The following is a 12,335-nucleotide window of genomic DNA, read 5'->3' on the forward strand; positions in this document are numbered from 1 at the left end:
ACAATACAAGGGCACTGCTGGCTCAGATCAAGAGTTCCATCAAGTTCAATTTCTCCTGTCAAATGTGGCCTGTCTCATGCCTTCTGGTTGAGCAAGAAGAGACATGATAGAAGCTTATAAAATTATGTATGACATGGAGAAAGTGGATAGGGAAAAGTTTTTTTCTCCTCTCTCAGAACATTAAAGCTTGTGGACATCCAAGAAAGCTGAATGTTGGTAGATTCAGGGCAGATAAAAGACAGAACATATTCAAACAGAATAAAAATAAAATAGAAAAATTCCTTCCAGTAACATCTTAGAGACCAACTAAGTTTGTCATTGGTATGAGCTTTCGTGTGCATGCATACTTCTTCAGATACCAACAGCACATATTCAAACAGCACATTGTTAAACTATGGAAGGTTTTTATCTGCAAGACTTTATACAGTTCCCTATCAGGGCTCCCAACAAAGGCCTGAAACAACTTTCTTATAGTCTAACAGGGGGATCGAATGAGGATGGGTTGCCAAGGCTCCTGAATACGATACACCTTTTGCTTCTGGCATCCATCCTAGCCAGCCTCTGTAGCTGAGCCTTTAACATCGGCTTAATGTCCAGAGGTTAGTCAAGGATACAGGTGACGTTTGTGCTGCAAAAAGCATCATATTGACAGATCAAACCACGGTCAAAAGCACAGGATCAGGCCAGACCATTTCCCTGCAGATCATTTGGCAACCTTGCTTTTTTTTACAAGGTGCATTGTTTTAGCTGTCATGGCTTATGGCCAGTAGACATATCTTTTGGTAAATTCTTCAAATACCTCCTCCTCCTTTTTCTTTGTTGTATGTCTGCATGGCGGGGTGTGTGTGTCAAAACTGACATTGCTGCTATGGCTGTGGAGTTGCTTCCAAACATGAAAGCATAATTCTCACTCTAGGACAGCTGAGCTGGCTGCCAGAGTGACAGGGGGAGGCCTTACCTTCTGCCAGAACTTCCTTGAAAGATTAGACAACTAAACGTTGTAACGCCACCATCCCAAAATCAAACGCAAGATTGTGTGTGTGCTTTGTTTCTTTCTTTTCCATCTACTGCCAAGTATAAAGACTGTGGAGTGACCATAGCTTGAGAGGGCAGGATTCCTGAAAGTCCTCTGAGAAAAGACTCCATATGGAAATTGTGCAAGCCAAGGAATACAAATTCTTTCGGATATGGCTTTAAAGCAAATCTCTCTCTCTCTCTCTCTCCTGATAATGTCCTGCTTTACAGAGAACAGTTCTCTATAGGAGCTCTCTTTTTGAAGGACTGTCCCATCAAAATCTGCTTTAATGACAAAGGTTGGTCAGCATGTCCATTAATTTCAATGAGTTTACTCTAAACATGACTGAAGGTAGATACAGCCGAAAGCACAGAGAGCAGGAGCCTTGAAATCACTCATCAATAGAGTGCTTTATACCAGCTGCACCTGGTGCTGAAGCTACGACTATTCCTGGACCAGGAGAGCTTGACCACATGGGAGTTACTGACTTCAAGGCTGGATTGCTGCAATGCACTCTGTGTGGGGCTTCCCTTGCACCTGATCTGGAAACTGCAGTTAGTGCAGAATGCTGTTGACAGGAGTGAGACGCTGTCTACATGTAAGAACTCTGCTCAAAGATCTGCACTGGTCACTCATTTGCTAACCAGGTCAATTCCAGGGGGTTACTGTTGGTATATAAGTGGTTTGGATCCAGTTTACTAGCAGGATCACCTTATTTCATATATGCCCACTCAACTGTTTCAATCTGAGGAACTAGCACTTTTGCAGTTACCACATAATACCCATTCTGTGCCTGTAAGAAATCCATCTTTTAGTGTGGCAGCACCTACACTTTGGAACCCCTTGCCTTTTGATTCTGACCAGGTGCCTTTGCTGCACTCTTTTCAGCACCTGCTTAAAACATTTTTCTTTAGGCACACTTCTCCAGATATGTAGAAGTTATGTGTGTTTTATCTCTTAAGTACATGTTTCTAACTGGGGTTGTATTTAGTCAAGAATTGTAATGTTTTATTTTATACTTTTGTAAAACTTGTTTAGCGTCTTGAATGCAATAAAATGGTGTATACATTTTGTTAAACAAACAAAGAAAGAAACAGCTAGCAGCTGAGAAGCAGGCTGAACTGCCAAATAGCTCAGCTGGTCATCACATTCCCCACAATGGAGATATACACTATACCAAGCACGTCCAACAGGTAGATCGTGATCTACCGGTAGATCACTGGATGTCTGTGGTAGATCACTGGCTCCCCTAAAAGAAGCTCATCATTTTTGCCCTGCACCCCTAAAAATGTGGCTTTCCCCCTCCCTAAAAAAAGTTCAACAACTTTGACCTGAACCCCTAAAAAGGAGGTTCTGCCAGTTCTTAACTTTGTGAGTAGATCACAGTCACTTGGGAGTTGGCCACCCCTGCACTATACTGTACTTCTATTTAAGTTAAAGTAAATATTTCTAAATTTGCATCCATACATGCACATCAGCAAAATGTGTCCTCTTTGGCGGTGTGATGTAGTGGGTTAGAGAAAGCCCAAGAGGTGTAGGAGTTAGAGTGCTGAACTAAAACCTGAGAGTCTGGGGTTCTAGTCCCCAGTTGGCCATGAAGCTCTCTGGGTAACCTTGGGCCAGTCGCCCTCTCCCAGCCTAACCTACCTCACAGGGTTGTTGTGAGGAAAAAGATGGGGGAGAATCACATACACCACCTTGCACTCCTCGGAGAAAAGGTAGAATATAAATGTAAGAATTTTTTTTATCTATATAATGTGCAAGAAACCACTAAAGTGTGAGGAAGGGAGGCTGAGGGTCAGGTGAAGATGTCCCATGAGCTCCCACATACAACCCACAGTCCGGAGGGTCCCTATCCCAGAAAGCAATTCTGTTGTCCCCCATCCCTCCCTTGTTGACTGTTGGGTTGGGGTTAGAGATAATCTAGCACCTGTTGATTTCTGAAGTCTGCTGCACCTCCTCTTGCCTGAGCCCAGAGCATTGCTTATCTTTTCCTCTTTGGCTGCTTGACATTTAATCAGAATGTCAGATGCAGAGGCCTGAAAGCCATGGCTTGGGACAGATTTTTTCGTTCATTAAAGTCCTGTTCTACTAATGGCCTGTGCGTGCTTTCAGAAGCCAGTGAGCTAGACTCCAGCTGTTCAGGCCTGGAGCTTGTTAGAGTAATTTTCTAAAGATTAGCAAGCGTTGATTCCCCAGGAAAGCTTCCCCCTCCTTTTTTAAAAAAAAGACAGGAAGGGGGTGGAGGAGGTTGCCCAGTGCCCTTAATCACTCCTGACTGCACCCACAGTATGTATAATTTAGGAAGCAACCCTTTCATGGTTGTGGTTGGAAAACAGAGGAGGGAGCAAATGTGTAGAACTGTTTAAAAAGCCAAGGACATTCCAGCAATGCTGTTAATGGCAGCAAATATTATGTTTTTATTTTACGTATGTAATTGAGTGGTGGTATATTTGCCACTGTGCAAGACAGGAGTGCCTGGCGTGCTATGGTCCATGGGGTCACGAAGAGTCGGACACGACTAAACGACTAAACAACAACAATATTTGCCACTCCAACCCGCTACCTCCCAGTAGCAATAATTGGTAGATCAGCCCATTTCCATGTTAGTTTCTCATGTGCTCAATCATAGGACTGTTCTGTTCCTTTTTTTGGGGGGGGGAATACATGAAAAATGCACATTTAAATTGTATCCATTTTGTTTTTCATTTTTCATGCATTATTTGCCTCAAATACTTGGCATTTTCAAATACCGGAAATGCTTTTCAATACATAAAATACACAACACCCTGAAACTATATTGCAGAGTTTGGAGATGTGTGCGATCCATTGAGAAGTGCATTTCAATTAATGTATAAACCCAGGACTGGCAAATAAGACTGGTTCACACAAACATCTCTTTAACCCATGTGCAGCAGAGCTCCAGTATGCCTGGCAGTCAGAAGTACAACAGGTGCAGCAGACTTCCATCACTTGATCTCCATGCTTAGACCGATATTTATTTTTTAAATTTTGTATACCTTCATCCTCCAAATATCTTAGGGTGGTTCACAGCATAAAAAATATGAGACAAAAGACACAAAATATGTAATAAAAATTACAGAACAAAACAAACCAATAGCTGCCACCCGACCCCCGCTTCCACATTTAAAACTGTGGACAAAGTAATATAATTTCCTTTCTAGAAAGTAGGAAATGGGTTTATGTTAATGCTTCTATAGGCTAATGCAGCATTTAATGTTTAACAGTCACTAGCAAATACAAAGCAGCTGAGTTCAGAACTGAGGGAATATTAATAGTAGAAATCTGAAGAGGAGAGCAAGTTAGACTGCAATCTCGTATCACACTTAACTCACCCTCCCGTTCATCATAATATGGCTTCTAGAGTAGATTTGCACAGGTTGCACTGTGTGTAGAGAACCTGGAAAGGAGAGGAATGGAAGGTGGGGCCAGAGAAGACTTCTCTAAAAGAGAAGTGGGGCTCAAGAAGGAATTTAAAGGAAGAGAGGGAAGAGCAGTCAGGGAAATGCTTCCACACGTCAAGGTGACGAATTAGAAAGCTGCAACCAAATGTCATCTGTTTTCAGCACAAGGGGTGGAGTAGAAGGTTGTGTGTGTGGAGGCCTCTCTTTCCATTGCCCTCCCTGTAACCTCAGCTTTTGTGGGGAAATGCATCAATCAACAAGAAAACATCTCAGACAGGACCTTACAGCAGCTCAGGGGCCAGGAGGTCAGTAAATGTCTGAACTGTATCATTGCAAGATTTCCTATCATAATTGAGGTTTCCAACCCAGCTTGATATATGTTGGTTGTTGCTTTTTTTTTTTAAAAGAGAAGAGTGATAAAGAACCTGCTTGCTAGATTTTCAATATCTATGCCAATAAGTAACATACGGAAATTTTGTGTGATCCGGCCAAAGACTCGTCTAGCTCAGAGTGGCCAACCAGATACCTATGAGAAGTTTGCAAGCAGTTCTCTCCTCCCCTGTGGTTCCCAGCAACTGGCATTCAGAGGCATTAAGAATCACCCCTGCCTCTGACTGTGCCATGATGGCTAGTAACCATCAACAGTCCTCTCCTCCATGCAAGCCCCTCTCAAGAAACTGAGTTACACCCAAACACTATAAATATACAGTACTACCTCGGCTTTCGAATGCCTTTGTTGACGAACGTTTCGGAACTCAAACACCAAAAACCCAGAAATAAATGCTTCCATTTTTCAATGTGTCTCAGAAGCCAAATGGCTTCTGCCAAGGTACCACTGTAAATATTTTTCTCAATTTTCTCTGTAAATTTGCTGACCGCCCTTTGCGCCTTGGTTTTCGAACGTTTCAGAAGTCGAACGGTCTTCCGGAATGGATTATGTTCGAAAACCAAGGTTCCACTGTACCTTTTAAGGAACAGAGCCTGTGCATTAGGAAAAGAGAGGGAAGGACACTGGGGGAATGTATTGGCTGACCACGAAAAAGCATTCCTAAACTTCCTTCTTTTCCTCTTTCTGCTTTGGAAATGTGATTAAGGGACAAACCAATGAGAATGTTGTTTCTCTAAAGTGAAACCAAAGTGGGGGTTTGTTGTTTCTAATGTTCAGTAGTATAGATTGCATTTATTTATCCACAAAGAACTTAGCACAGGCTACATTGACGATTATGTTTGGCTGCCTTGGAACAGCCTTCTGCAGATGTGGCTGGTTTATAACGCCCATCAGGTCTGACCATTGGCCATGTTGGATGGGACTGATGGGTGCTGGAGTCTAAAACATCTGGAAGGTACCAGGTGGGGCTCTTGGTGGATGTTTCACCATGAAACGGTCTTAATCAGGGCATTTTTCATTCTGACCCACAGAGTCTGGTAGTTTGAGGGTTTTCTTACGCTGTTTTCTTTAATTAAAGATTATATAAGCAGAAGCCGTGGTATAAAGAAGCCTGAAACACTGAAATCTGGATCCACTTTGAAGCAACTAATCTCCCTATTGTTATTTCTCATGTGGTCAAAATACATTTAGTAAACACAGTGTTGTTTATTCACAGGAGGCTATGTCACTGGGCTAGGTTCTAGCTGGTGGTACTGGCATGCAAAGGACTACACAGCTTGGGACAAAGATACCTGAAAGATATTCTCATCCCTTGTACACTCAAACCTCTGCAGAAGAGGGCATCCTGCAGATATTGTCTCTTTAAGAGGTCCATTCCACATCATGTAGGCATCAACCCTTTGATCAGACATTACTACTACTACTACTACTACTACTACTACTACATCACTTTACTCATAAAATAAGTCAAAGGAACCTACAAACTATTGTCTTTCCAGCACTCACTCAGTGACTTTCCTATTTCAACAAGCTTTTGAAGTGGAGATTTTTAAAAAATATATATGTGAATCTTAAATTGTTTTATACTGTGTATGCAATTGCTTTTATATGTGTAATAGGGTCTTTTTTAATAAAAAAAACACAACACACCATTTGATTGTTTAAAATATGCAGTCTTTTGGTATATGGCTTTGAGATAGGGATGTGATTTTTCAAAATCTTCTGTTATATTTTCCCACATAATTTTCCAAAACTCGCTTGCACTCGTTCCTTATCCCGACTTCTCATGAGCCGGCTCAGCAGCCCGCAGTCCCGTAGGCTCATTACTCTGATGCTCGGCTGCCTTGTCAGTTTCTTCCTCTGTTGCCTGCCTGTTGCGAGATCTTCCAATTAGGCACAGCGGAGTCTGCCTGGGAACGAGGCATCCATCAAGGAAGGCTAAGCAGCAGAGCTGAAGGAACAGACTAAACAAGATGTAAACTGGAAGGCTCCAGTCCGCCCTGTGCACTGCCACTCTGCATGACTGAGCAGGGTTAGATTGGCCAGGTGGTAAGAAAACACAGGCCAGGCTTCAAGTGAGAAGCTGCCAGATCCTTGGCAGGCTCCGGCTGAAATGCTAACGGGAACCAGGTCTAAAGAACTCGCTGGTGAACAAATGCAGGCCTTAATACATGGTTGTGGCCCCACAGAGCAATGGGCCAGATGTGACCCTCAAGTCCTATCCATTTGGCCCTTGGCACTCTCAGACAGCCATCCCTCCTCATTCCTCAGCTGTAGGATGCTAGCATCCAAAATCCATAAGTAAAGGGCCAATTGCCATAGCTGTCAAGTTCTCCCTTTTTAAAAGGGAAATTCCCTTATGTTGAATAGGCTCCCTTGTGAGAAAAGGGAAAACTTGACAGCTATGTCAATAGCAAGAACTACAGAACTCTGCGATGTCATATATCTGAGGCAGTTATGGCAGTTAGCAGGGCAGTGTTAACAGTTAAGAACAGCAGGTACACTGTGTTGTGCCGCTGTCAGCCTCAGAGAGAGTAAGTCTGTAACAGTTTGACCTATGTAAGACATATTTAGAATCATAGAATCATAGAGTTGGAGAATCACAAGGGCCATCCAGTCCAACCCCCTGCCAAGCAGGAAACACCATCAAAGCATTCCTGACATTTAAGAAACATCCACCTGCTTTGTGTTTTTAATCCGCATCTGCAAGTACAAGTTATTGGTTCTATAAACTTCCAAAGAGAGTGTCTTGCATAGTTTTTATAGGAGGGGAAAAGAGAACTAATTTAAGGGTCAAACGACCCAGGGCCATCTTCCACATTCCCTAGCAAATGGAATCTAGAGTCTAATTCACACACCATCAGACCTGCTCAACACCCTCCTGGAATGGAAGAACATAAGAAGAGCCTGCTGGATCAGGCCAAAGGTCCCTCAAACCAGCATCTTGTTCTCACAGTGGTCAACCACGCTCCTGTGGGAAACCCTCTAGCAGGATCCAAGCACTCTCCCCTCCTGTGGTTTCCAGCAACATTCAGCAGCATTTACTGGAGGCACAGCATATTCACCCTGGCTAAATAGCCATTGATAGTGTGGTGGTGGACTCCTTGAAGGTGGCCCTTCATCGGATCAGCAGATGGATCAAGTGAGGGCGATCCGCAGAACTAAGGACCACCTTCCAGATCTTGCCACTGTCACTCAAAGGGAACTGCAGCAGGTATCCCACCATGGTCTCCAGGCACTGCTTTGCCAACACAGAAAAGGCAAAGAGTGCCACTTTCCGCTGCTCCATGGAGGGCCCCTTGGCATTTTGGAGAAAGGCCTCCAGCAGCAGCTCGACCTGCACAGCTTTCCCACTGAATTCGTCCAAAAATTGGTGGAGCAGGGCATGGATTTTCAGTGGCATTTTCAGTGGCCAGGTAACACACTGCCTCTAGGAGCTGCTCTGGAGGCAGGTATGCACCAAAGGCAAGAACATAGCCATTATGCAGGAATAACACTGGGGAAGGTCCTCCAGTTGGGTTGAGGATCTACCGAGCCCTAAGGATTGCCTCCCAGCCCCAGGTTGTTTCCTTCGGCATGGCTTCCTTGTGCCGCATGACAGACAGGAGGTTGCAGAGTGTCTCTGCTGCTTCACGATAACAGCCGGCATCTGGATCTAGCACACAAAGACCCAGGACTGCCACCATCTTGCCCAGGATGGATTCCAGAAGCTCCACAGAAGGGTGTTTATTAGCTTCCAACAGGAGGCCTGAAAACTTCTGAAGAGCCTTGGTGCGGACCACTTTCTTCCAGCTCTGCAGGCCAGCTAGGACAGAAGCTAGCTGGACATGGAGTTCTTCCTGGCTGAAGCCCTCCACCAAAATGCCATCGGGCTCAGCAGCACCCAGTGGTGCTGGGACACTCAGAAGAATGTCCTCTTCTTTTCCTAGGCAGCAGACTGAGATGATTTCAAGCAATCGGTCATCGTACAGCAGGACAGCCAGCTGACCTCCTACTTCACTGGGGAGGAAAAAGAACTTAGGCATGAGTATGCCTACATAACAAACCAAAGGGCCACAATAAATGTGATAATGTGTACCCCTGGAAATCCCTGAGTGCACTTCTAATAGAGACGTTATGTTAACCTGTTGCTTTATGAAACTGATTATTTTGCAACTTGCTGCCCCGCCCCCAAATTGGGGCAGAAATACAGCTAATATGTGAATCACAAAGATACAGCTCAAAGCTAGAACTTAAGTTGCTACATGGTGCAAATGGCTACAAGTAACACAGGTTCCCAACTTGCACAGGTAACACACTGTAACAAAATAAAAAAATTCCTTCAGTAGCACCTTAAAGACCAACTAAGTTTTTATTTTGGTATGAGCTTTCTTGTGCATGCACACTGTAACAAGTTACAGGTAGGTAGCCGTGTTGGTCTGCCGTAGTCTAAACAAAATTTAAAAAAATCCTTCCAGCAGCACCTTAGAGACCAACTAAGTTTGTCATTGGTATGAGGTTTCGTGTGCATGCACACTTCTTCAGATGTACAATGTAAAAAAACACGGTGAGAATCAAACCTGAATCAGCACAAATTGCCAGAGCTTATTGTGCACGTGTAAAACATGAAATGAGGTAATGAAGTATATGAATGGTGAAAATTGAAATGCTTTGTTTGAAATGTTATAAATACCACCGCCTGGACCACTGGGTGGGGTTGCAGTTTCGCAGAACTATCCGACTGTAACCTGTTGCTTTACGATAAACGTTGGAATCCCAACTCCTCGCTTTTCCGAGTTTTTTATTGGCATAAACTCAGGAGATAAGCTATTTTGGCTTACAATAGTCCTCTCTTAATTTTTCTAATAGTCTTTTAAAACTATCCAGGTTGCTGGCTATTAGTACCTCCTGTGGGAGTGAGTTCCATAGCTTCACTATGCATTGCATGATGTGTCCCTGAGCTCTGGCAACTCTGGAAGGTAGGAAACCAGTCTACAGTACCAAGTTAAATTTGAATCATCTCAAAGGGTCTTGAGAAGATTTTGTCCAGAAAAAGCAGACCATAAATATTCTTCTTGTATCAACCACTTGCCAGAAAAAAAATTAAGAAGAAATTCCCTTCCCTTCACCCTTGTTCTCTTTCCCCACTCCTTCCCAAATTCAGACCGAAATTCTCCTTGGAGAGGTTTAGGCGCCGTCCTAAACTAAACTACTATTAGAGCCACAACCTCTTTTCTGTAGTGATGCAGAATATGATTCAGAAGAGTGCATCTGAGCATGTACAGTGAACCATCCTCTTACCACTAACCAAAACAAAAGTCTTTAGGTTTAATCCATGGCTTCTAAATGCATTTGAGCCATGAAATGTCTTCTGTTAGAAATTAAGCACAGTGTTTCTTCTGAAAACTCATTTTTTTGATGATAAATAAAATTAGATTGTAGCTCCCTCTTGTGGAAGCAGCACCATTTAGATGTGCTTTAACAGTTTAACAATGCAAAGGAATGCATACTTGTATAGTTGCAAGTATAGTTAGCATATTTATCTAGCATACTGAAAGTGTTCTTCATCGCACTGCAGCATACTAGCACATAAACTCTGTGAGGCAGCAAATCAGTCCATGGTTGTAATAATCCAGTTTTGAAGGAAGGTACAGTACTGTTCCTCTTAGTGTATCTGACTCAGAGAAGGCATCTGGAACCAATGGCCTTTTGTCACAGCATTTCAGCCTTCTTGGCTGGAGCCGGACTTCAGCCCTCACTTATAAACACTTCAGGAATTTGGGATAGCCCTGACCTTCAAACAAGCATCTCAGCAGCTGGTCCCAGGAACTAGGCCAAACAGCTGCATATGTTATACTCTATGCTTTTTAAAAAAAAAAAAACCAACAGCCCCCAAATTCTGTTGCCAATGTTCTTTTCCCTTTGCTAATTTTCATATTTTCAATTTCTTTTCTCACCTATTAAAGGAGAATGGTAAAAGAAAGAAAGAAAGGGAGAACTTTACAGCAGTGAACTGGTGCTATGCAGTGTGTTATCTGTAAAATTAATTCAAGCTCTACCAGGAGCTGGTTAATTATGAACAGGGCTTATACTAGGCATCCCCAAACTTCAGCCCTCCATATGTTTTGGACTACAATTCCCATCATCCCTGACCACTGGTCCTCTTAGGTAGGGATCATGGGAGTTGTAGGCCAAAACATCTGGAGGGCCGCAGTTTGGGGATGCCTGGCTTATACAATTCCCTGGCAGGCTTCTTAACACGAACCTGCATCAGTTATGTCCTCCCATCTTCTTCTGGTAGGCTAAAGGAAAAGAGGGAGAAGAGAATCTGGGTTGCATTGAAGGGGACAGCTCATAGTTAATTCACAGTGCCTGGGTGCTCAGGATGAAATATTTCTACGTCATGGTGGAAATGATACATAGAGTACTAATTGACTCATTTTCCCCAGGAGTTTTTTTTTGTTCTGATGAAACCATTAATATTTTACGAATCAGTCCTAATAAAGGTGAGGAACAGTGTGCGGAAGGACTTCCTTGCTGGCAGGAATGACAATGATGTGCTTTTGTATTTCCAGTTCCCTTCAGAGCGACTACGTACATTTTGCTGAGCATCAGCAAATTCTATCATTCTCCGCAGGAAGCAGCCTTTTGTCTGAGGAAAATACTGTGTATGTATCTCTATAAGAGACCAATTCTGTGCTACAAATATGTTTCCAAACGTGACATAAAGGTTGGCAACATTAAACCCGACGTGTGGGAATCCCTTGCAGATGACCACAGTACCTGGAGACAATCAGTCAGGTCATGTAGCAATGAGTAGAGGAGGCATGACCGCTCAGATGCACCGTGCATCAGCACAACCGGATGCATTCATCTGCCCCAGTTGCAACAAAACAGGTCTCTCCTGTATTGGCCTCTACAGCCACAGCAAGCGCTGTAACTCTCCAGTGACTTGATTTCACCCACGAAGGTGCACTCCTCCATAGTCTCCCGAGAGAGATGGATGCCCAGCAACAGAAGATTGTGTAGTATGTGAGAAAGGGACCAGTTGAATGGAGGAACAGCAAAAATGTGGAAGAGATCACACAAGACCTAGAGACTGTTGGAAAGAAGAATGTTAGACCACAGTCTTATACATCCAAGTGGCAGGCAGAGGAATTGACTCTCTAGGCAGCCCTGTTTAGGGAAGCTTTTAATGTTTAATAAATTATTGTATTTTAGTACTTCTGTTGGAAGCCGCCCAGAGAGGCTGGGGAAACCCAGCCAGATGGGTGGGGTATAAATAATAATAATAATAATAATAATAATAATAATTTAATATAATATTTAATAATTTAATATAATATTAATATATAATGGGTGAGAGTGCTAATAAATTAATAATAAAAAATAATAATTATTATAATAATACATATTAAGAGGACTGTGCAAGCTTCAACCCAATAGGAGCTGGCTGCAAAAAATAGCACAGACCCTTGGTGGGGTCTGCCTTCCTATGTCCCCCTCTCCCAATTAAACTCTGTCTCTG

The sequence above is a fragment of the Zootoca vivipara genome, chromosome 6 (assembly GCF_965207765.1).
Source record: "Zootoca vivipara chromosome 6, rZooViv2.hap1.1, whole genome shotgun sequence".
Classification (NCBI taxonomy): Eukaryota; Metazoa; Chordata; class Lepidosauria; order Squamata; family Lacertidae; genus Zootoca; species Zootoca vivipara.